Raw genomic sequence first — 27,363 nt, forward strand, 5'->3', positions numbered from 1 at the left:
TTTTTTTTTTTTTTTTTTTTTTTTTTTTTGCGGTACGTGGGCCTCTCACTGTTGTGGTCTCTCTCGCTGCGGAGCACAGGCTCCGGACGTGCAGGATCAGTGGCCATGGCTCACGGGCCCAGCTGCTCCGCAGCATGTGGCATCCTCCCGGACCGGGGCACGAACCCGTGTCACCTGCATCGGCAGGCGGACTCCCAACCACTGCGCCACCAGGGAAGTCCTGTTGGAAGATTTCTAATCACAGTTTCAATTTCAGTGCTTGTGATTGGTCTGTTCATATTTTCTATTTCTTCCTGATCCAGTCTTGGCAGGTTGTGCATTTCTAAGAATTTGTCCATTTCTTCCAGGTTGTCCATTGTTTTTGGCATAGAGTTGCCTGTAGTAATCTCTCATGATCTTTGTATTTCTGCAGTGTCAGTTGATACTTCTCCTTTTTCATTTCTAATTGTATTGATTTGAGTCTTCTCCCTTTTTTTCTTGATGAGTCTGGTTAATCGTTTATCAATTTTGTTTATCTCCTCAAAGAACCAGCTTTTAGTTTTATTAATCTTTGCTATTGTTTCCTTCATTTCTTTTTCATTTATTTATGATCTGATGTTTATGATTTCTTTCCTTCTGCTAAATTTATTTTTCTTTTTGTTCTTCTTTCTCTAATTGCTTTAGGTGCAATGTTAGGTTGTTTATTTGAGATGTTTCCTGTTTCTTAAGGTAGGATTGTATTGCTATAAACTTCCCTCTTAGAACTGCTTTTGCTGCATCCCATAGGTTTTGGGTCATCGTGTCTCCATTCTCATTTGTTTCTAGGTGTTTTTTGATTTCCTCCTTGATTTTTCAGTGATCACTTCGTTATTAAATAGTGCATTGTTTAGCCTCCATGTTTGTATTTTTTCATATCTTTTCCTGTAATTGATATCTAGTCTCATAGCGTTGTGGTCAGAAAAGATACTTGATACAATTTCAATTTTCTTAAATTTACCAAGGCTTGATTTCTGACTGAAGATATGATCTATCCTGGAGAATGTTCCATAAGCACTTGAGAAAAGTGTGTATTCTGTTGTTTTAGGATGGAATGTCCTATAAATATCAATTAAGTGCATCTTTTTTAATGTATCATTTAAAGCTTGTGTTTCCTTATTTATTTTCATTTTGGATGATGTGTCCTTTGGTGAGAGTGGAGTGTTAAAATCCCCTACTATTAATGTGTTTCTCTCGATTACCCATTTTATGGCTGTTAGTATTTGCCTTATGTTTTGAGGTGCTCCTATGTTGGGTGCACAAATATTTACGAGTGTTATATCTTCTTCTTGGATAGATCCCTTGATCATTCTGCAGTGTCCTTCTTTGTCTCTTCTAATAGTCTTTATTTTAAAGTCTATTTTGTCTGATATGAGAACTGCTACTCCAGCTTTCTTTTGGTTTCCATTTGCATGGAATATCTTTTGCCATCTCCTCACCTTCAGTCTGTATGTATCTCTAGGTCTGAAGTGGGTCTCTTGTATACAGCATATATATGGGTCTTGTTTTTGTATCCATTCAGCAAATCTGTGTCTTTTGGTGGGAGCATTTACTCCATTTATATTTAAGGTAAGTATCAATATGTATTTTCCTATTCCCATTTTCTTATTTGTTTTGGGTTTGATATTGTAGGTCATTTCCTTCTCTTGTGTTTCTTGCCTAGAAAAATTCCTTTAGCATTTGTTGTAAAGCTGGTTTGGTGATGCTGAACTCTGGGGTTTCCCTTGTGTGTTATTTGCTCTTTTTCCCTTGCTGCTTATAATATGTTTTCTTTGTATTTAATTTTTGACAGTTTAATTAATATGTGTCTTAGAGTGTTTCTCCTTAGATTTATCCTGTATGGCTTCCTGGATTTTATTAACTCTTTCCTTTCCCACATTAGGGAAGTTTTCAACTATAATCTCTTCAAATATTTTGTCAGTCCCTTTCTTTTTCTCTTCTTCTTCTGGAACCCCTATAATTCGAATGTTGGTGCATTTAATGTTGTCCCAGAGGCCTCTGAGACTGTCCTCCATTCTTTTCATTCTTTTTTCTTTATTCTGCTCTGCAGTATTTATTTCCACAATTTTATCTTCCAGGTCACTTATCCTTTCTTATGCCTCAGTTTTTTTTGCTATTGACCCCATCTGGAGTATTTTTTAATTTCATTTATTGTGTTGTTCATCAGTGCTTGTTTCATCTTTAGTTCTTCTAGGTCCTTGTTAAATGTTTCTTGCATTTTCTCTATTCTATTTGCAAGATTTTGGATCATCTTTTCTATCATTATTCTGAATTCTTTTTCAGGTAGACTGCCTATTTCCTCTTCATTTGTTAGGTCTGGTGGGTTTTTATCTTGCTCCTTCATCTGCTGTGTGTTTTTCTATCTTCTCATTTTGCTTATCTCACTGTTTTTGGGGTCTCCTTTTTGCAGGCTGCAGGTTTGTAGTTCCTGTTATTTTTGGTGTCTCTCCCCAGTGGCTAAAGTTGGATCAGTGGGTTGTGTAGCCTTCTTTGTTGAAGGGACTAGTGCCTGTGTTCTGGTGGGTGAGGCTGGATCTTGTCTTTCTGGTGGGAAGGTCCACGTCTGGTGGTGTGTTTTGGCGTGTCTGTGGACTTATGATTTTAGGCAGCCTTTCTGCTAATGGGTGGCGTTGTGTTCCTGTCTTCCTAGTTGTTTGGCATAGGGTGTCCAGCACTGTAGCTCACTGGTCATTGAATGAAGCTGGGTGCTGGTGTTGAGATGGAGATATCTGGGAGATTTTGCCATTTGATATTATGTGGAGCTGGGAGGTCTCTTGTGGACCAGTGTGCTGAAGTTTGCTCACCCACTTCAGAGGCACAGCACTGCCTACTTGCTGCAGCACCAAGAGCCTTTCATCCACACAGCTCCGAATAAAAGGGAGAAAAAGCAGAAAGAAAGAAAGAAAGAAAGAAAGAAGAAAGAAAGAAAGAAAGAAAGAAAGAAAGAAAGAAAGAAAGAAAGGAAGGAAGGAAGGAAGGAAGGAAGGAAGGAAAAGAAAGAAAGAAAGAAGGAAGGAAAGAAAGAAAGAAAGAACCAAAGAAAGAAGGAAGGAAAGAAAGGATGGAAGGAAGGAAGTAAGGATTAAAGAAAGAAAGAAAGAAAAGAAAGAAAGAGGAAGGAGGATAAAATAAAGTAAGATAAAATAAAATAAAGTTATTAAAATAAAAAATAATTAGTAAGAAAAATATTTTTTTTAAGAAAAAAGGAAAAACGGACTTATAGAACCCTAGGACAAGTGGGGAAAGCAAAGCTATACAGACAAATTCTCACACAGAAGCATGCACATGCATACTCACAGAAAGCAGAAAATGGGAAAAATAATAAATCTTGCTCTCTAAGTCCACCTCCTCATTTTGGGATGATTTGTTGTCTATTCATGTATTCCACAGATGCAGGGTACATCAAGTTGATTTTGGAGCTTTAATCCACTGCTTCTGAGGCTCCTGGGAGAGATTTCCCTTTGTCTTCTTTGCTCGAACAGCTCCAGGGGCTCAGTTTTGGATTTGGCCCTGCCTCTGCATGTAGATCTCCAGAGGGCATTTGTTCTTCACTCAGATAAATGGGGTTAAAGTAGCAGCTGCTTTGGGGGCTCTGGCTCACTCAGGCCGGGTAGAGGGAGGGGTGTGGATGCAGGGTGAGTCTGCAGCAGCAGAAGCCAGTGGGACATTGCACCAGCCTGAGGAGCACCGTGAGTTCTCCCGGGGAAGCTGTCCCTGTATCCTGGGACCCTGGCAGTGGTGGGCTGCACAGGCTCCCCAGAAGGGAGGTGTGGATAGTGACCTGTGTTCACACACAGGCTTCTTGGTGGTGGCAGCAGCAGCCTTAGTGTCTTATGCCCGTCTCTGGGGTCCATGCTGTTAGCCGCGGCTCACACCCATCTCTGGACCTCCTTTAAGCAGGGCTCTTAATCCCCTCTCCTCATGCACCAGGAAACAGTGGCAAGAAATAGTCTCTTGTCTCTTTGGCAGCTCCAGACTTTTTCCAGGCTCCCTCCCAGCTATCCATCGTGCACTAACCTCTTCAGGCTGTGTTCATGCCGCCAACCCCTGTCCTCTCCCTGGGATCTAAGCTCGGAAGCCTGAGCCTCAGCTCCCAGACCCTGCCCGTCCCAGCGTGTGAGCAGACAAGTCTCTTGGGCTGGTGAGTGCCAGTTGGCACTGATCCTCTATGCGGGAATCTCTCCACTTTACCCTCTGCACCCCTGTTGCTGTGCTCTCCTCCACGGCTCCGAAGTTTCTTCCCCCTGCCCCCCGCAGTCTCCGCCCACGAAGGGGCTTCCTAGTGTATGGAAACTTTTCCTTCTTCACAGCTCCCTCCCACTGGTGCAGGTCCCATACCTATTCTTTTGTCTCTGTTTATTCTTTTTTCTTTTTCCCTACCCAGGTATGTGGGGAGTTTCTTGCCTTTTGGGAGGTCTGAGGTCTGAGGTCTTCTGCCAGCATTCAGTAGGTGTTCTGTAGGAGTTGTTCCACGTGTAGATATATTTCTGGTGTATCTGTGGGGAGGAAGGTGATCTTTGTGTCTTACTCTTCCACCATCTTCCCAATTCCCCTCAGAGAAAAACGTATATTCTGCTGCTTTTGGATGGAATACTCTATGTATATCTATTAATCCCATTTGATCTAATGTGTCATTTATGGCCTGTGTTTCCTTATTGATCTCCTGTCTGGATGATCTGTCCATTGATGAAAGTGGGGTGTTAAAGTCCCCCACTATTACTGTGTTACTGTTGATTTATCCTTTTATGGCTGTTAGTTTTGCCTTATATATTGGGATGCTCCTATGTTTGGTGCATATATATTTACAATTGTTATATTTTCTTCTTGGATTGATCACTTGGTCATTATGTAGTCTCCTTCTTTATCTCTTGTAACAGTATTTATTTTAAAGTCTATTTTATCTGATATGAATATTGATACATCTGCTTTCTTTTTATTTCCATTCGCAAGGAATACCTTTTTCCCTCCCCTAACTTTCATTCTGTATGTGTCCCTAGATCTGATGTGGGTCTCTTTAGATAGTACATATATGTGTCTTATTTTTGTATCCAGTCAGCCTGTCTATGTCTTTGGTTGAAGCATTTACTCCATTTACATTTAGAATAATTATTGTTATGTATGTTCTTATTGCCATATTTTAAATTGCTTTGGATTTGTTTTTGTAGGTCTTTATTCTTCCCTTTCTCTTTTGTTGTCTTCCCTTGTGGTTTGGTGACAAACTGTAGTGTTGAGCTTGGATTACTTTTTCTTTTCTGTGTGTGTATCTATTGTAGATTTTTAGGTTGTGGTTATCATGAGGTTTTGATATAGCAGTCTCTATATAAATGAGATTGTTTTAAGTTGCTGGTCTTTTCATTTCAAATTCATTTCCAATATCCTGCATTTATGCTCTCCTCTTCTCACAACTGCTGGTTTTGATATCATATTTGTGTGCAGATGATTTCCTACCTTTACTTTACTGGTTAACTTTTCCATTCATAATTTTTTTGTTTGTTTCTAGTAGTGGCCTTTTCTTTTCCACTTAGAGAAGTTCCTTTAGCTCTTGTTGCCAAGATGGTCTAGTGGTGAATTCTCTTAACTCTTGCTTATCTATAAATCTTTTGCCAATCTGAATGAGATCTTTGCTGTGTAGTGTAATCTTGGTTGCAGGTTTTTCCCTTTCATCACTCTAAATATATCATGCCACTCCCTTCTGGCCTGCAGAGTTTCTGCTGAGAAATCAACTGATAATCCTATAGGAGTTCCCTTGTATGTTATTTGTTGCTTTTCCATTGTTGCTTTTAATATTTTTTCTTTTTCTTTAATTTTGGTCAGTTTAATTACTATGTGTCTCAGCATGTTCCTCCTTGGGTTTATCCTGCTGGGGACTCTCTACTTCCTGATCTGGGTAACTGTTTCCTTTCCTATGTTAGGGAAATTTTCAGCTATTATCTCTTCAAATATTTTCTCACGTCCGTTCTCTCTCTCTTCTCCTCCTGGGATCCCTATAATGTGAATTTTTTTTGTTTAATGTTGTCCCAGAGGTCCATTAGACTGTCTACATTTCTTTTCATTCCTTTTTCTTTATTCTGTTCCACAGCAGTGATTTCCACGATTCTGTCTTCCAGATCATTTATCCATTCTGCCTCAGTTACTCTGCTATAGATTCCTTCTAGTGTTCTTTTCATGTCAGTTATTGTATTGTTCATCTCTGTTTGTTTGTTCTTAATTCTTCTAGGTCTTTGTTAAATATTTCTTGCATCTTCTCTATCTGTGCTTCCATTCTGTTTCCAAAATCTTGGATCATCTTTACTATCATTACTCTGAGTTCTTTTTCTGGTAGAATTTCTTATCTCCACTTCACTTAGTTTTTCTTCTTAGGTTTTATCTTGTTTCTTCATCTGGGACATATTCCTCTGCTGTCTCATTTTGTTTAACTTTCTGTGATTGCATTTTCCATTCTTCAGCCTGAAGGATTGTAGTTCTTCTTGCTTCTGGTCTCTGCCTTCTGGTGAATGAGGCTGTCTAAGAGGATTGTGCAGGTTTCCTGGTGGGAGGGACTGATTCCTGTCCACTGGTGGGTGGAGCCGGGTCTTGTCCCTCTGGTGGGCAGAGCTGTGTTCAGAAAGACTTGAAGCTGCCTGTCTGCTTATGGGTGGGGTTGTGTTCCCACCCTGTTGATTGTTTGTTCTGAGGTGTCCCAGCACTGGAGCCTACAGGCAGTTGGGTTGGTCTAGGTCTTGGGAAGAAAATGGCAGCCTCCAGGAGGGCTCATACTAATGAGCACACACCAGAACTCCCACAGCCAGTGTCTTTGTCCCCACAGTGAGCCACAGCCACTCCTGCCTCAGCAGGAGACCTTCTAATACTAGCAGGTAAATCTGGCCCAGTCTCTTATGAGGCCTCTGCTTTTATCTCTGAGTCCTGGTGCACAAAGGACCTGATGTGTGTGCGCCTTCTAAGAGTGGAATTTCTGTTTCCACCAGTCCTGTGGAATTCCTGTGATCAAACCCATCTGACCTTCAAAACCAGATTCTATGGGATTCATTCTCCTGTTGCCAAACCACCAGGCTGGGAATCCTGACGTGGGGCTCAGGACTTTCACTCCAGTGTGAGAACTTCTGTGGTATAATTATTTTCCAGTTTGTGGGTTGCTCACCCAGTGGGTATAGGATTTGATTTTATCTTGATTGTGCCCTTCCTACTGTCTTGTGTCTTCTTTGTTTTTGGACATAAGGTAACTTTTTGATAGGTTTCAGCAATTTTTTTTGTCTGTGGTTGTTCAGCAGTTAGTTATGATTTTGATGTTTTTTAAAGAAGGATTGAGGTAATGTCCTTCTACTCCACCATCTTGTCAGCCAATCTATGGATTTCTCTTTATGCTGGATTAACTCTTAGCACTCTTCCAGTGGTCAAATAACCTCCTCTCCAAAGCCTTCCTTCACAGTCTCTTGAGCAGCCGAGCTAGTGCCACTGTCACTGAGCAGGGCCAGGGTAGGTAGCACTAGCATTTGCACCACATAACCCAATCTCAGTCTGCAGCGGGCCACTGTCTCCCACACACTTTTCCTCATCATTGCCAGAGGTGTGCTGTGGGAAACTAAACACAGAGGAATGCCAACAATGAAGAGCCCCACTGGGCAGCAGCCAAATCCATGCAACAAGAAGCTGTCTGAAGAACTAATGATAACCGAGCACCACACTCCACTTTCTCCAAGGGCAGGGGCCCAAAGGGGGTAGAAAGGAGATGCTGAGGAGGAGTTTGGAGATCACTCTTTCCCTGTGCCTTCTAACTGGTGGCTCTATGAGTGGCTTCTCTGGCCCCACTTGGGAAGTCTGGGGAAGTGCAAGGCAGCCACTTCACTGCTCCACTCAGCAGCAGGAGCAGCCACAGCTCTGTCACATGCTGACCTTGGACTGCTCCCCATGTCCCCTTGCCTGTGCTGATCACACACATGCATGTGGGATGGGGGAGGGCAGTATAATGATATTTTCATAAGTTATAAAATAAATGTAAATGAGATAAGAATTTTCAGGTGAATTTTTTAGGAATAATTATGTTTTGGGTATGTCTATCTAAAATGGATTCTCCATATTTTTGGTAACTTGAAACTTTAGAGTTTTTCTAAGTTAAGTTAAATGTTGGGAATTCATTGAATATTCAAGTCATTTCAAATAAGATATAATACTGGAACGTTAATTGTTAAAGTTTAAATTTACCTACATTTTTTTCCTTATGAGAGTGAAACTAAAGATGTTTGGGTTTATCAGACCCAGTGATGTCTTGTATCATGTTGAGGAAAGAAATTATTCTATGAGAAGATGTATATTTCTAGAAGTTATGGAATATTCCTAAATTTGCCAATCAGGAAATACCAATATGACAAACAGTTCACGATTACTTGCTGCTTGTGGGTTTCATTAGAGATTAAGGTTTTTAAGGGTTAAAATTGTAACATGTAATTAAAGCTACTAAAAATAATAAGGAAAACATTTCATTATGCAAGAAAATAGGATGGTATGAGGAATGGAAGTGAGTTTTGTTAAGAGGAGAGAGTGATTTTGTCCTAAATCTGGTTATTTCTAAATGGAAAAGAAAAATAAGGGACAAACTAATATGGGTACTGAAAGCTGTGGAAGGTTTATAGAAAGGTAGCCATGAAAAAGAAGTTTTGTGCATAGTCAGGTTGGGATTGGATTTAATTTAATTAGGTAAATGAATTTTGTTATTGAAGTTAAGTTAATGGAAGGATGGAGCTTACTTTTCTCTCTCTCTCTCTCTCTCTCTGTTGAGAGAGCAAAGTTTTCTTGAAACCTTGAGCTACTTTTGATAATGGATTGTGAGTTTCTTTGCCTTCTAAATGACCTGTGTTTGCCTTAAAGATCTTTTACTTCACTTTGGCTGAATAAGTATTGTTTCACTGTGACCTGTGATCCTATTTGACCAGGTGTTTTAAATTTTCTTTTTTTTTATAAAGTTCCCAAATATCAAATTCTAATTAAGTTTTCTTTGATCTCCAGCTAACTTTGGGATGCTTCTAAAGGACTCTTGAAACAGCCTCAAATGAGATATTTAATTTAGTTTTATTTGGTAAGTTAAATTTCATGGAAAACATTGTCAGATAAGTGGTGATAAAAAACCTTCTTATGTTATATTTTGTATGTAAATGTCATTAATACAGTTATTCCAAAATTTATATGGAATTCCTAAAAATGTGATATGTCCTGGTATAATTTTATCAGTCATAATTCTAGTTATTATCTTAAAATATTATATGTCACAGAAAACTAAGTTTCCTGTCAATTGCATTGTAATCAGATCTTTAACCTTGCCATTTTAAGCCTTTTGTTGTTTATAGACAATCATTGTTTTGCTCTATACTTTTATAAAGTAAAGATCTTCAAGAAGATTCATAAAAAGGATATTTTGACAAATATAATTTTCTGATAAATTTTAGATCATATCACTGAAATGGGTAAGATATTACAAAACTCTAATGGAAAACCTGATGTCTTCCTCCAGATTGACAGGAATTGATTACACAGGACTGAATGAACTGATAAATATGATTTATAATTTTATGACTTTTTTCCTAAAATATACTGGTTTTTAATCTTTGTTTTTCTGAAAATCTTTCCTCTTATGATAACCATGACATACAAAAAATTGATAAAGTATACATTTGTAAATGAAGATGAAACGTTTATATTTTTCTGTCTGATCCCTCCAGAATTTGGCTTCTCCAGCTGGCCCGCTGTGGACTTGATGGCTTATTGAAACCAGATTACAGCTAGTTCTACTAATCATTGTTTTAATTTGTCCTTTCCTGTTATTTTTAAATTATTTATGCCTTATGCCTCTCTGCTGTACTATGACTTTATTAATGTTACAGCTGTATTACCTATATCCTTGTTGTCTCTTGCATTACCCAATGTGTAACCAGGCCTCTGACAAAATTAATGAAGGCTAAACATCTTGAGGTAGTTGATCACATATATAACTCTGTATAGAATAACTGTAGTAGTGCAACTCTAGATATGGGAAGAAGCAACAAGAGAAAACATTTCCTGGATCATAATAGACTAGTAAAACAGGCAATCCAGAGAATTTTAGATTGTCAACAGGGCCTAATCCAAAAATTAGCACATGGAGTGGCCTATCAACAGAATCTTTGCTTGATCTAGGAATGAGCCTTCCTAGCATGGTGGGACAAAATTGGTCATGAAATGTCTCCCAAACTTTGGTCTAATTTACGACCAATAAGAGGCACTGTGGACAAGAATGTCACCTGCCATTTCAGTAAACAAAGGATGTTCTGACCATAAAGCCATCAGTCACTTCTATTGCCACCCCTGTGGTGCACCCTGAAGAGAATTTGGGATGGATAAAAATAGATTGCCTGTCACCAAACCAACAGCCAACCCCAATGACATACCCTGAAGGCAATTCATTATGGAGAAAAACAGGATAGTTTTTCTATCTATGGCCCTAGATAGTTAAGATACATACCAAATGAATGATTTCAATAAGCCCAGACTCTTGCCTCTTCTCATACATAGAAAAGTGCTAAAATCATTAACTTGAGATGTCTGTGTTTGTGATTAGCAGTAATCTTTTTTTTTCTTTTTGCGGTATGCAGGCCTCTCACTGTTGTGGCCTCTCCCATTGCGGAGTACAGGCTCCAGACGTGCAGGCTCAACGGCCATGGCTCACGGGCCCAACTGCTCCGCAGCCCGTGGGATCTTCCCGGACCGGGGCATGAACCCGTGTCCCCTGCATCGGCAGGTGGACTCTCAACCACTGCGCCACCAGGGAAGCCCAGCAGTAATCTTTTGATGTTCAACTGCATGGGTTTTTTTCAGCAAAAACTCTTATGTATTCTGGCTCCTCTCTTACCTCTTTGGAACAGTCCCTAAAAGCTATTTGAGAGGCTCTATCCCCGGCTATAGTCCTCAGTAAGCCTACTGAATAAAACATAATTCTCAACTTTTAGGTTGTGCATTTTTTTAGTCAACATCAGTCATGGAGAATCCACAGAGCCAGGGTCTGGAATACAGGTACTCATGGAGTGACAGAAGCTTCAGGATCCAGGGTGCTGACTGGCCTGCAGCAGTGATTGCTCCAGTGCTTGAGATGTGGGTATATGCTGAGCAGCCATGAAGTCAGGGTCCAGAGCATGGGTGCACATGGAAAGATAGCAGCTCTGGGGCCCAGACAGTGGCCTACAGCACTGGCAGCTCTGATGCCTGAAACACAGGCACAAGTGAAGTATCTGTGGAGCAGGTATCTGGAGGACAGAACATATGCACAGCAGCTACAGACTAGGTCTGAAGTGTGGGCACATGTGGCGCAGCCATGGCTCTGGGGTCTTGGACCTGTGCAGGTTTGGAGGGGTGGCAGTCCTGGTTCTTGGGAAGTATAATAACAACTCCTTCTGGGAGGTGCACAGCAGTGTCTCCCTCTCTGGGGTATCAGCAGTGGCATGGCTATTCATTACTTCATTGGTGAAAGCTGCTGGTGTCTTCTGTGGAGCAGGCCCCTGAGGGGGCTACACTGTAGGCCAATGAACACTACAGGGTCCTACACTGTTAATCCTGTGGGGGGAGTTGGCAACTGTTGTGGGGGCTATTGAGATGTTTAGCAGCAAAGTCTACAAAGGTCCTCCAAAGAGCAAGCCACTGGGGAATGTGTTTGTATCTGCTGCATAGCTGATACTTATAGCCCTCATCCTTTTTCTTTGTTCCTAGCCATCTCCATATAACAGCTAAGCTGATCTCCACAGTGATCCTTTATAGCGGTTATTCTCCAATTTTTGCTCCACTGTGTTGCTGTTGGTTCTTCACTGGAATTTGGAGCCCCTCTAAGGGCTATTTTTATTCATGGATAGCTGTCTAATTATTGTTTTGGAGGGGGAAATAAATGCTGGTATCTCTTACTCTGCCATCTTGGTGATGTCACTCCCCTCCAAAACTTAATTCCTGCCTCTATTATCTGCTGTAACAACTCAGGCATTTCAATTTTATTTAGTGTGGTTCACCATTTTCACCAGGCTTCTATTACTACTCTAGCAGCAATTTTGCCCTATTCTCTGTGTTCCTTCCCAGAATTTTATGTCCTATTTTGCAAGGAAGTACTCCTAATAGAATTCTTACTTATTTAGACTTATGTTCCAACCTCCCCTAACAGGCACCTCCAAAATCCTATCCCAATCATATTCTCATGGCTCATTTTGGTATATTCTATTTACTGCAGGGCCTTTGATGTATAGTCTTCTTTCTTCCTTATCAAGATCAGTATATCTCCAGATGGGTTATAACTGGAGTTTAACCTAGTTATCAGCCTGGCAACCAACAAAAGAGTTGTGGGAAACTCTTGACAGGACACTTGTCCCTCCGCAGAAGAGAAACCCCTGCAGTGTGCTCCTAAATAGGGGAAATGCTAGCTCTTACTGAGAATCAGGCCACCTTGCAAGCTCTGTAGGTCCCACATAGTCTACAGATCCATGATTCTCAGAAGCAGCCACTTAGATACACCCATCTCATATTTAGGGTCCTAAGTTTTCCAAGCCAGGACTCTGAATTTAGCATAAGAAATATGCCTTGGCTGAGCACTTTAAATATCTCTGGCATTCCATTATTCTATCTATTAAGCTGAGTTTGCTTTCCAGATATGTCTGCTCTTCCAATTCAGGAGATAATGGCCCATTTGTAAGCTACAAAGAAAAATCTCACACTTTTTAACTACAAAAGACCTCACACTTAACCTTTAACTATCTGTTAGCCACTCTCTGCAGTATGTAAAAACAACTTAATGATAAACAGCCAACTCTATTGCCCTTATCAATGTTTCCCCCATATGTTTCAAGTATCTGAATCATTATGATGGCAATGGTGTCTTCCTCTATTGGAATATTTTCCTAGGTTATCATGAGTAGAAGTTTGAGTATATGGCCATCATCTTGTGCCCATTCAGGATGAGGGTCCTCCTTTCTAGCTGAAGAGGGACTCATCCAGTGCCAAAATACTATACTACAATATCATAAACAAAATATTGACATAGATAGGTCTGGGTTGGCTTTTGACAAAGTCATAATGCAATTGCTCAATTAGGGGACCTGCCTGCTTTCTCAGACAACTTCTGGTAAAAAGTGTGTCAATTCAGGCACTCCCTTACCTTGGCTTCAGTTTTTCCATATATACAATGACAGAGTTGCCTCTAAAGCATCTAGGTACCTATTGATTCATAAAATGCAAAGAGAATCTTTAAAGGATAAACTACCAAAACTCTTAAACCCACCTCTCTGTGGGTTCCCTTGACTGATTTTGGTCCTGTACTGCCACCAGCAAATCTCATTTCAAACCAGAGTTTGACTGTCAGAATATCTCTATGTAGACAGTTATGGGGCACACTTCACTTGGATACGATGATTGCTCAGAATGATTACTGCTTTTATTTAAGTAATAGAGTGTCATCTTGGCATGAAAGCCTATCTATCACCATAGATATTTTGGGTTTAAGCTGTAATTTCTCCACTAGATAGCTGTATGATCTATGACAAGTGCCTGAGCTCTCCCAAACCCCACTATTCCCTCATGTGCAATTTAGATTTTCCCAACTGAGAAATTCACTGAATTAGGAATATTTTTATTAACAATTGTAAAATTAGAATAAAACTGGTTTAATTAAAGCAGAGAAGAAAATTTTTTTCAAAGTAGAACCAGGGTTCCAGATCATGCAAGAAAGAACTTTTATCTCATGTCTGATACAGGTTCTCTAGATGTGAATGGCGTGATAACAACAGCAGCCTTAGATTAAAATACCATACAATCCACAGCAGAGAGCATTTTCCCCCAAATATCTAGAGGTTAGATTCTACAGAACACTCTGGTTGGGTTATTTGCCTACCCACAGACCAATTACGGTATCCATAATAAGAAATTCTGATTGATCAGCCATGATCTCATTCTCAACATTATGGAAGTAGAGGTGGAGCTCCTTGACTGATAATCCCACTAGAATCATATAAAATGAGGGAGGCAGATTTCCTTTAAAAAAACAAAAGTGTTAAACAGAGCAGACCAAAAATAACAGGTGTCTTCTCACTGAGGTTCTCTTTATTTTTGTCCACCTCAAATAAGCCTGGAAAATTATGCAAAAGCAACCCTTTCCCACTCATATATCCAATTTATGGATGAGAGTGCTTTCAACTCTTTGATAGAATATGAGCTATATTTTCAACAAATCTATGCCTTCCTGATTTCAGGAAATTTTAATTGGATATACTAGACAGGGAAAAACAATAAAATTGCCAGTGGATAATATTATCTGTGGTCATCCCACATTGGTACAACACTAAGAAAGAAATGGTAGCAAAAATATAACAAAGGCTACAGAGGCTTGAATATGGAAGCCATCAGGAGCACTTGTGATTTTTTGGGATTCTGTAAGAGGGCTCAGCCTTAGCATCAAACATATAACCATATTCTGCCAAAAGAATCCCATTTATCATTGCATCCAAAAGAATGAAATACCTAGGGATAATCCTACCTAAGGAGGCAAAAGACCTGTACTCCAAAAACTGTAAGACGCTGATAAAAAAAAATGAAGCTGACACAAACAGATGGAAAGATATATTGTGTTCTTGGATTGGAAGAATCAATACTGTCAAAATGACTATACTACCCAAGGAAGTCTACAGATTCAATGCAATCAAAATCAAATTACCACTGGTATTTTCACAGAACTAAAATAAACAATTTTAAAATTAGTATGGAAACACAAAGGCCCTGAATAGCCAAAACAATCTTGAGAAAGAATAACAGAGTTAAAGGAATCACACTCCCTGACTTCAGACTATACTACAAAGCTACAGTAATAAAAGCAGTATGGTACTGGCACAAAAATAGACATATAGATCAATGAAATGGGATAGAAAGCCCAGAAATAAACCTATGCACTTAAGGTCAATTAATCTATGATAAAGGAGGGAATAATATACAGTGGAGAAAAGACAGTCTCTTCAATAAGTGACGCTGGGAAAACTGGACAGCTACATGTAAAGAAATGAAATTAGAACATCTCTAACACCATATACAAAAATAAACTCAAAATGGATTAAAGACCTAAAGGTAAGACCTGAAAACCTAAAATCCCTAGAGAAGAACATAGGCAGCATACTTTATCTAAATTCTGTCAATATTTTTTGGATCATTCTCCTAAGGAAAACCAAATGAAAGTAAAAATAAACAAATGGGACCAATTTAAATTTAAAAGCTTTTGTGCAGCAAAGGAAACCATAAACAAAATGAAAAGAAAACCTACAGATGGAGAGAAAACATTTTGCAAATGAGACTACCAACAAGGGATTAATTTCAATAATATACACACAGCTCATATAGCTTAATATCAAAAAAACAAAAAACTCAATCAAAAAATGGGCAGAAGGGGGTTTCCCTGGTGGCACAGTGGTTGGGAATCTGCCTGCCAATGCAGGGGACATGGGTTCGAGCCCTGGTTTGGGAAGATCCCACATGCCACGGAGCAACTAGGCCCATGAGCCACAACTACTGAGCCTATGTGTCTGGAGCCTGTGCTCTACAGCAAGAGAGGCCGCGATAGTGAGAGGTCCACGCACCATGATGAAGAGTGGCCCCCGCTTGCCACAGCTGGAGAAAGCCCTCACAGAAGTGAAGACCCAACACAGCCAAAAATAAATAAATAAATTTATTTTTTTAAAAAATGGGCAGAAGACCTAAATAGACATTTCTCCAAAAAAGACATACAGATGTCCAACAGGCACATGAAAAGATGCTCAGTATAGTTAATTATTAGAAAAATACAAATTAAAACTACAGTGAGGTATCACCCCACATCAGTCAGAATGGCCATCATTAAAATACCTACAAATAATAAATGTTGGAGATGGTGTGGAGAAAAAGGAAGCCTTCTACACTGTTGCTGGGAATGTAAATTGGTGCAGCCACTCTGGAGAACGATATGATGTTCCTTAAAAACTAAATATACTACTACCGTATGATCCAGCAATGCCACTCCTGGGCATATATCTGAAGAAAACTCTAATTGGAAAAGATGCATGCACCCCAGTGTTCACAGCAGCACTATTTACTATGGCCAAGACATGGAGGCAACCTACATGTCCACTGACAGATGAATGGATAAAGAAGATACGATATATATACACAATGGAATATTACTCAGCCATAAAGAAGGACAAAATACTGCCAGTTGCAGCAACATGGATGGGCCTAGAGACTATTATATTATGTGAGGTAAGTCAAGCAGAGAAAGACAAATATCATATGGTATCACTTATATGTGGAATCTAAGAAATGATATAAATGAACTTATTTACAAAACAGCGATAGACTCACAGACATAGAAAACAAACTTATGGTTACCAAAAGAGAAAGGTGAAGGGGGAGGGACAAATTAGGAGGTTGGGATTAACAGATACACACTACTATAAATAAAATAGACAACCAACAAGGACCTACTGTATAGCACACAGAACTATATTGAATATCTTGTAATAACCTATAATGGAAAAGAATATGAAAAGAATATATATATATACACACATATATTCATATATATATATGAATCACTTTGCTGTGCACCTGAAACTAATACAACACATTAATTATACTTCAATTTTTAAAAAAAAATTGTTAAAAAATGGTAAAGTTTTTTAAAAGGCTAAAAAAAAAAGAAGAAAGCCATAGATTTATCATTGCAAGACTATCTTTGACATATGGTCTTGTAGTCAGACAAGCTGTTGTAGAAAAAGGTATCTTTCTCTTCACAGGTATGATAGATAACAAGTAAAGCCACTGGTCCTTAGTTTGTTAAAAGACAAAAAACTAAGATTCTGAATCTGTCTAATGTTTGCTAAAAGAGTCATTATCTGGGCAGGAGCCAAAGGGGTTGGACTTTTAATAGACATAACTACTTTTTAGTTTCTATTTTAATTTCCAAATAAAATCAACATATGTGAAGATGAATTCTGATGTGTAATAGTTCTTGGTATTTTGAACACATCAGGGCCCAGGACTAATGGAAATATCAGGTCTTGTTTAGTCTTGTGGGCCCTTCTTATTAATTTTTTATTTGGTCTTCTAGAAAGTTTGTGTGATTGTGAGGAAGGGAGAAGTGTCAAGGGAAGAGATGACTGAGTGTTAACAAATGAAAAACAAGGGAAGATGAATGCCTCTAAACTGAGTGACACTGAAAACTAGCAAAGGAAGACAAAAGTAAAGCAAGCAGGTAAAGAGGAAATAATGAGACATATAAGTGAGGTGACAGGAGATGATAATAAGATGCCAAAGTGGAAGAGAGACTATGCAAAGGGAATGGGTGGGGTTGTGAGGAAGAGAAGATGGGAAAGGCAAAGGTGGGGATAAAGGATATAAGACAATGTGGGTAGGGCACATAAAATTTTGACCACATAGAATTTTGGGGTCAAAGGATTTGTAACCCTATTTTGAAGAGCCTCTGGGAAGACCCTCTGGGTAGTGGGCCATAAGAGAAAACATTTTTTCCTTTCTCTGAGATACATCTCTTGTCTCATGAGTCTTCACAAACTTACCAAAGGACCTTTGCCTCTCCATTGGATTAGGGAACCTGAGAGAGCTCTAAGAAAGTCTCCATTACTGACTAATTCAAAGTAAAAGCAAGTTTCTTCCTTTAATACAGCTTGAGTAGCTTATTTTTTTGTGTGTGTAGAGCCATATATTCTCATTATAGAACAAGACCTTCACTCACATACCACTACAATGGTCATTTTAGCAAAATACCACTGTGGTTGCTTGCTCTAAATTTTCAGTGCCTAACTCTGCAGAGGCAGAATTTTTGTATTTTCAATTGAGAAAATGAATGAATTGTTTAATGGGCCTGTTATTTGTGTGATGAGTTAGAAAAATAAAAAGAACGAACGTGATACATTGAAAATTAATCCGCAAAAAAAAAAAAATCGCAAAAAAAAAAAAAGAAAATTAATCATCCACAGAAACCAGATTTGTCAAATTCAAACAACCTTAGTTTTTAAAATTTTTGTTGCATATAAAGATGTGTTGAGAATAAAAAGGAGTCATTCAGAAAGCAATTGACTTCAGAAAGTAACTGACTAAAAGTAGGGGTAAATTATGGTAACACTATGTACCATGGAATCTTAAGGCATTTATTTAAATTGTTAAAAAATGACATTCATTCATATATCTAATATGACTCTAATATACCTATGCATATTTATCTAATATATACACACATATATATGCATACATACACATATACATATATAATACTGTGTACATATATATCTATATACATGCATATATATGTATGTATTGGCAGATATTGCATTATCACAGAGGATATTTCAGTAACCAGAGTAAACAGTCTCGAACTTCATTCTGCCAGACAAGTGAGCCCACCAGTGTCTTCTAAAACTACAAAGACATATTAAATTATGTTCATTATAATTTTATTGCAAGTCATATACTATTATGGTCTAAGTCCTTGAAATTCTTATATATGGGTGTACATATGTGTTACATGGCATGAACTCCCTTTGAATCACACATCAGTTTAAAAAGAAGGGTAACACTTTTATTCAACATAGTTTTGGAACTCCTACCATGGCAATCAGAGAAGAAAAAGAAATAAAAGGAATCCAAATCAGAAAAGAAGAAGTAAAACTGTCACTGTTTGCAGGCAACATGATACTATACATAGAAAATCCAAAATATGATACCAGAAAATGACTAGAACTCATAAATGAATTTGGTGAAGTGGCAGGTTACAAAATTAGTACACAGAAATCTGTTTCATTTCTATACACTAACAATGAAAAATCGGAGAGAGAAATCAAGGAAACAATCCCATTTACCATTGCATCAAAAAGAATAAAATACCTAGGAATAAACCTACATAAGAGACAAAAGACCTGTACTCTGAAAACTATAAGACACTGTTGAAAGAAATCGAAGATGACACAAACAGATGGAAAATATACCATGTTCTTGGATTGGAAGAATCAATATTATGAAAATGACTATATTACCCCAGGCAATATACAGATTCAATGCAATCCCTATCAAACTACCAATGGTGTTTTTCACAGAACTAGAAGAAAAAATCTTAACATTTGTGTGGAGACACAAAAAACCCCAAAGAGCCAAAGTAATCTTGAGAGGAAAAAAAAAGCAACAAAAAAAATGGAGCTGGAGGAATCAGGCTCCCTGCCTTCAGACCATACTACAAAGTTACAGTCATCAAAACAGTATGGTATTGGCAAAAATACAGAAATATAGCTCAGTGAAACAGGATAGAAAGCCTAGAAATGAACCCATGCACCTATGGTAAATTAATCTATGACAAATGAGGCAAGACTATACAATGGAGAAAAAACAATCTCTTCAATAAGTGATGCTGGAAAAACTGGATGGCCACAGGTAAAAAATGAAATTAGAACATTTTCAATCACTACACAAAAATAAACTCAGAATGGATTAAAGACCTAAATGTAAGACTGGATACTGTAAAACTCTTAGAGGAAGACATAGGCAGAACACTCTCTGAAATAAATCTCAGCAATATCTTTTTCAATCCATCTCCCAGAATAATGGAAGTAAAAACAAAAATAAATGGGACACAAGTAAACTCAAAGCTTTTGCAAAACAAAGGAAAGCATCAACAAAACGAAAAGACAACCCACAGAATGGGAGAAAATATTTGCAAAGATACAACAGACAAAAGATTAGTCTTCAAAACTTACAAACAGCTCGTGTGTCTCAATACCATAAAAACAAACAACCCAATCAAAAAATGGGCAGAAAACCTAAATAGACATTTCACAAAAGAAGACATACAGATGGCCAACAAACACATGAAAAGATGCTCAGCATCACTAATTATTAGAAAAATGCAAATCAAAACTACAATGAGATACCATTTCACACCGGTCATAATGTCCATCATAAAAATTCTACAAATAATAAATGCTGGAGAGGGTGTGGAGAAAAGGGAACTCTCCTACACTGTTGATGAGAAAGTAAACTGGTACAGCCCCTATGGAGAACAGTATTGAGATTACTTAAAAAACTAAAAATAGAGCTACCATACGATCCAGCAATCCCAGTCTTGGACACATATCTAGAGAAAAACTTGGTTAGAAAGAATACATGCACCTCAATGTTCATTGCAGCACAGTTTACTATAGCCAAGACATGGAAGTAACCTAAATGCCCATTGACAGATGGTGTTGTTTTAAGTGATTTGCATATATTAACTCATTTAAACCTCACAAAAATCTTTAAGGAAGATATAATTATTATAACCCCCATTTCATAGATAAGATTAAATAACATGCTTCTGATCTTATAACCAGTTCATGCCAGAGCTAGAATTCAAACTGAGGCAATGTGGCCCCAGGGTCTATTAACTTAATCACCATACACACTGACTTTCTAAGATATGTTCCCAACTTTCATGAGGTTCCCAGTCTTATGCTAAAGCAGTGAGCTGGTCAAAGGTAGCTTATGACATTTCTCAGCTGAAGATTCAAAAAGTCATATATGTAATTTTCCCATAGCATATATCTGGTTTCCAGCATCCTTTGAAATGTGAATCATATATTTTGAATTACTTTACCACAGCATCAACCTGTACACCCCTCTATTTCCATCTTCAGAGACTCTTCTTCAAGAATAATACCATTAATTACAAAAATAATGAAGGCATGACACCTACTGGAAAGAGAGGAGGTAACCATAACATGTTGAAGTTTGAATGAAATGGTACACAACCTGCTTTACTTTTTATCATTGGACATAGTGGAATTGTTCTTTTCCCATTTGAAATTACCTGAAGTTTATGTAATTAAAGATTCATTCTGCCTTTTCCAAGCCAGGGTATTTTTACTTCTTTCATATTATTAGTTTCTCTTCTGTATATTCCCTAAGATGACATAAGTCATTTCCTAGCCCTTGCTGGCTAGCAACATGACCATGCTTAATGGCTATAAAAAGAAACTAGGCTAGATCTCATTGTTTACAAAAAGTACATTAATCTGAGCTCACAGCTTGGTTTAAAATAAGTAGTGCAGAAAAGGACTGGAGGCTGTTACAATATTTACTCAGGGAAAAATCCATAGTAAAATTATAATTAATAGCAATAACAATAAAAGAGTTGTGAGACTCAAGTGTCAAAATGCATGTAATGTACTCAAAAGAATATATGACACATAGTACAAACTTAATAAATTTCATTTAAGGTTATTAGTACTACTAGTACTTGTATTATTTTTAATTCCTGAGCTAAGTAACATTGGAGGAAGATGTTTGGGAGAAAATATTCTGTGTGTGGTTTTAGAAAAGGTAAAAATTATTGTGAATTGAAGAAATACAATATAGACATAACTAACAGTGTACAGGTGATGTGGTAAGCAGAATAACGGTCCCCCCAAAGATATCCACATCCTAATCCAAGGAGCCTGTGAATATGTTACATGGCAAAAGGGATTTAAGTTTGCAAATGAAATTAAGGTTACTAATCATCTGACCTTAAAATAAGGAGATTATCCTAGATTATCCAGGTGGGCTCAATGTCATCACAGAATCACTTAATGGGGGAGAAGGAGGCAGAAAATTTAATGTCAGAATGATGTGATGTAGGAAAGACTTGACCAGCCATTCCTAGTTTTAAAGATGGAGGAAGGAACCATAAGGCAAGGAATGCAGGTTGCTTCCAGAAGCTAGAGAAAACAAGGAAATGGATTCACCTAGAGAGCCTCCAGAAAGGAATACAGCCCTGCCAATACCTATATCTTAGTGCTCCTATGAGGCCCATGCTGGAATTATGACCTCTAAAACCATAAGATAACAAAGTTGTATTGTTTTAAACCACTAATGTTGTGGTAATTTGTTACAGCAGGAAGAGAAAACTAATACAAGTGACTAATGAAAGTCAGATGTTATTTTCTACACAAAACCAATGCAGTGTACTGAGTAAGAGCAGTGTTTTAACTTAGGGCTATAGAATCAGATCATCTTTGAATCTCAGATCCACTTACTGGTTGTGTGAGCTTGGTCAAATAACTTAATCTCTTTGAATCTCAGTTTCCATATCTGTTGGAATACACCTCATAGAGTTGTTGTGAGTGTTAAATGTAAAGTACTAGCACAGTTCCTGGCATGTACTAAATTGTCAATAATAGTTAACTATTATTTTATCCATATGTAACAGGTGAGACCCTGAGCTGTAAAGGGAAAAAAAGGCCACCAATGAAAGAAGAGGTCACAGAGAAGGAAATTGAAGAAATTATTTTTTTTCCTCTTCTGCTTTGTAATGGCCCTGGCTGTAAGTGCTGTATGGTTACTGTTAAGATTCCTGAAGAGCAAACACCACACACACAAAGCTAATGCAAGCCACAGTGTCAGATGAAAGCCAAAGAGAAACCAGAACCCAGGTCTCTTTATTGCCATGATGTGCGAGTTTCATCTCTTCAACTAGACAATAAGTTCTGCAAAGATGGATTTGCCAAATACTTCAAGTAGTCCTCACACTAAGTCTTGCACAGTACTGGGGGCAACAAATGCCCATGGAGTGCTTTCCATGAATGAGACTAGCAGCAGAGCCAGCACTCATTCCACTCACTACAGAAGCAGGATGTGGCCAAAAGAAAGAAATTTAAAAAAACAAAACAAACAAACAAACAAAAAAACATTGAAGAATTGAGAAATTGATTCCTCTGGAGGAAACAGTTTTCTGTAACAGGTCTCATTTGCCTTCATAGAAATAACTTTTGGATTATACCACCTGAACAGACTTGAGCATTAATGTACTTATGGTATCCAAAGTTATGGAATCTAAATTTTTGTGTCAATTAATATTTGAGAATGCATCAAAAATAAATCCATCACTTTTTGAGGGGACAAGGTACCATGTGAAACAAGCCAAAATCAAGGAATTTCCTATCACTCTAGGCTATATCAGGGGTCGCCAACCCCCGGGCCACGGACCAGTGTCCGTAGCCTGTTAGGAACTGGGATGCACAGGAGGAGGTGGGCGGCTGGCGAGCAAGTGAAGCTTCATCTGTATTTACAGCCACTCCCCATCACTCACATTACTGCCTGAGCTCCATCTCCTATCAAATCAGCGGTGGCATTAGATTCTCATAGGAGTGCGAACCCTAATGTGGATTGTGAATGAGAGGGATCTAGGTTGTGCACTCCTTATGAGAATATAATACCTGATGATCTGAGGAGGAGCTGAAGCGGTGATGCTAGCACTGGTGAGTGGCTTCAAATACAGATTATCATTAGCAGAGAGGTTTGACTGCACAGAGACAATAATAAATCAATTGCTTGCAGACTCATATCAAAACCCTCTCAGTGCATGGCAAGTGAAAACAAGCTCAGGGCTCCCACTGATTCTGCATTATAGTGAGTTGTATAATTATTTCATTATATATTACAATGTAATAAAAATAGAAATAAAGTGCACAATAAATGTAATGTGCTTGAATCACCCCAAAACCATCCCCTACCCAAGGTCCATGGAAAAATTGTCTTCCACAAAACTGGTCTCACAAAACTGGCCAAAAACTTTGGAGACCACTGGGATATATCATGGCCACTTTGGATTTCTGTAACATACCACAGTGTCTCTGAAATTGCAGATATAATGAATTTACTGTATCATCCAAATGAATCTTCCTACAATTCTGCTCTAAAATTTTTGATGTCTCCTCAGTGGTTCAGATGTTTCATTTTAAAGAATCAGGTAGGTTGTGTTAGTAATGAGGTGTGATTAGGCCATTTAGGTAGTGTTGGGACAACATAATACTGCAAATCCAAATGTAGGCAAATGATATATTAACTAAATTTGAAAGACAATGACACTTACATGAAGAATTTTGTATGTATGAGTTTTTTTTAATTTTTATTTTATATTGGAGTAGCGTTAATATACAATGTGTTAGTTTCAGGTGTACAGCAAAGTGATTCAGTTACACATATACATATATCTATTCTTTTTCAGATTCTTTTCCCACATAGGTTATTACTGAGTAATGAGTAGAGTTCCCTGTGCCACACAGACAGAGCTTGTTGATTATCTAATTTATATATAATAGTGTGTATATGTTAATCCCCGCATCCTAAATTATCCTTCTCCCATTTGGGAACCATAATTTTATTTCCTTGTCTGTGAGAGTCTCTTTCTGTTTTGTAAATAATTTCACTTGTACTATTTTTTAGATTCCATATAAAGGGAAATTATATAATATTTGTATTTCTCTGACTTTACTTAGTGTGATAATCTCCAGGTCAATTCAATCCTGTTGCTTCAAATGGCATTATTTCATTCTTTTTATGACTAATACTCCATTTCACACACACACACACACACACACACACACACACACACACATATATATAGATAGATAGATAGATACCACATCTTCTTTATACATTCATCTGTTGAAGCACACTTAGGTTGCTTCCATGACTTGGCTATTGTAAATAGTGCTGCAAAGGATATTGGAGTGTATGTATCTTTTCCAGTTGTGCTTTTCTCCAGCTGCAGTACCCCAGGAGTGGAGTTGCTGTATCATATGGTAGTTCTACACTTACTTTTTGAAGGAACCTCCACACTGCTTCTCCATAGTGGCTGAACCAATTTACAGTCTCACCAACAGTGTAGGAAAGTTGCCATTTCTCCACACAATCTTCAGCATTTATTGTTTATAGACTTTTTGATGATGACCATTCTGACTGGTGTGAGGTTATACCTCATTGTAGTTTTGATTTGCATTTCTCTAATAATTAGCGATGTTAAGCATCTTTTCATGTGCTTTTTGACCATCTGTATGTCTACCTTGAAGAAATGTCTATTTAGATCTATTTTTTGACTGGGTTGTTTGTCTTTTTTATTATGGAGCTGCATGAGTTGTTTGTATATTTTAGAGATTAATCCCTTGTCAGCTGCATCATTTGCAAATATTTTCTCCTAGTCTATAGGTTGACTTTTTGTTTTGTTTATGGTTTCCATTGCTATGCAAATGCTTTGAAGTTTAATTAGGTCCCATTGGTTTATTTTTGTTTTTATTTTTATTACACTAGGAGGTAGAGCCAAAAAATATTGCTGCTACTTGTATCAAAGAGTGTTCTTCCTATGTTTTCTTCTAAGAGTTTTATAGTATCCTGTGTTACATTTAGATCTTTAATCCATTTTGAGTTTATTTTTGTGTATGGTGTTAGAGAATGTTCTAATTTCATTTTTTTACATGTAGCTGTCCAGTTTTCCCAGCACACTTTTTGAAAAGGCTGTCTTTTCTCCATTGTATATTCTTGCCTCCTTTGTCATAGATTAATTGACCATAGATGTGTGGGTTTATTTCTGGACTTTTGATCCTGTTCCATTGATCTATACATCTGTTTTTGTGCCAGTACCATACTGTTTTGATTACTGTAGCTTTATAATACTGTCTGAAGTCAGGGAGCCTGATTCCTCGAACTCTATTTTTCTTTCTCAAGATTGTTATAGCTATTCGGGGTCATTTATGTTTCCATACAAATTTTAAGATTTTTTTTGTTCTAGGTCTGCAAAAAAAATGCCATTGATAATTTGATAGGCATTGCATTGCATCTACAGATTGCCTTGGGTAGAATAGTCATTTTGACAACATTGATTCTTCCCATCCAAGAACATGGTATATCTTTCCATCTGTTTGTGTCATCTTTGATTTCTTCAACAGTGTCTTGTAGTTTTTGGAGTACAGGTTTTTCCTCTTTAGGTAGGTTTTTAAAAATTTTTATTGGCATATAGTTGATTTACAATGTTGTGTTAGTTTCTGCTGTACAACAAAGTGAATCAGTTATACATATAGATATAGCCATTCTTTTTTATATTCTTTTCCCATATCAGTCATTACAGAGCATTGAGAAGAGTTCCCTGTGCTATACAGTATGTCATTATTAGGTATCTATTTTATATATAGTAGTATGTATATGTCAATCCCAATCTCCCAGTTTATCCCCCTCCCCGGCTTCCTCCCCTGGAAACCATAAGTTTGATTTCTACTTCTGTGACTCTATTTCTGTTGTGTAAACAAGTTCATTTGTATCATTTTTTTAGATTCCAAATATAAGTGATAATATATGACATTTGTATTTCTCTGTCTGACTTACTTCACCCAGTATGATGATCTCTAGGTCCATCCATGTTGCTGCAAATGTTATTATTTCATTCTTTTAATGGCTACTATTCCATTGTGTATATGTACCACATTTTCCTTATCCATTCCTCTTTCGATGGACATTTAGGTTGCATCCATGTCCTGGTTAATGTAAATAGTGCAGCAATGAATGTTGAGGTGCATGTATCATTTTGAACCATGGTTTTCTTTGGATATATTCCCAAGAATGCAATATCAGGATTATATGATAGCTCTATTTTTACTTTTTTAAGGAACCTCCATACTGTTCTCCATAGTGGCTATACTAATTTATATTCCCACCAACAGTGTTGGAGCATCCCCTTTTCTCCACACCCTCTCCAGTACTTATTGTTTGTAGGTATTTTGATGATGGTCATTCTGAATGGTGTGAGGAGATACATTATTGTAGTTTTGATTTACATTTCTCTAATAATTAGTGATACTGTGCATATTTTCATTTGCCTGTTGGTCATCTGTATATCTTCTTTGGTGAAAGATCTATTTAGATGTTCTGCCCATATTTTGACTGGGTTTTTTTTTTTTTTCATTTTGAGCAGCATGAGATGCTGTATATTTTGGAGATTAATCCCTTGTTGATCCCTTGATTTGTAAATATTTTCTCCTATTCTATGGGTTGTCTTTTTGTTTTGTTTATGGTTTATTTTGCTGTGCAAAACCTTTTAAGTTTAATTTTGTCCCAGTTTAATTTTTTTTTATTTTCATTCCTCTAGGAGGTGGATCAAAAAAGACCTTACTGTGATTTATGTCAGAGAGTATTCTGCCTATGTTTTCCTCTTTTATATTATCCAGCCTTACATTTAGGTCTTTAACCCATTTTGCATTTATTTTTGTGTATGGTGTTAGGGAGTGTTGTAAATTCATTCTTTTACATGTCACTGTCCAGTTTTCACAGCAGCACTAATTGAAGAGACTGTCTTTTCTCCTTTGTATAGTCTTGCCTCCTTTGTCATAGATTAGGCAACCATAGGTACTTGGGTTTATCTCTGGATTTTCTATTCTGTTCCATTGATCTACATTTCTGTTTTTGTGCCAGTACAATACTGCTTTGATGACTGTAGCTTTGTAGTATAGTCTGAAGTCAGGGAGTGTGATTCCTCCAACTCAGTTTTTC

This window comes from Aethalodelphis obliquidens, unplaced genomic scaffold (genome assembly GCF_003676395.1).
Source record: "Aethalodelphis obliquidens isolate GAN/ISIS:26980383/991018 unplaced genomic scaffold, ASM367639v1 scaffold117, whole genome shotgun sequence".
In the NCBI taxonomy this organism is placed as follows: Eukaryota; Metazoa; Chordata; class Mammalia; order Artiodactyla; family Delphinidae; genus Aethalodelphis; species Aethalodelphis obliquidens.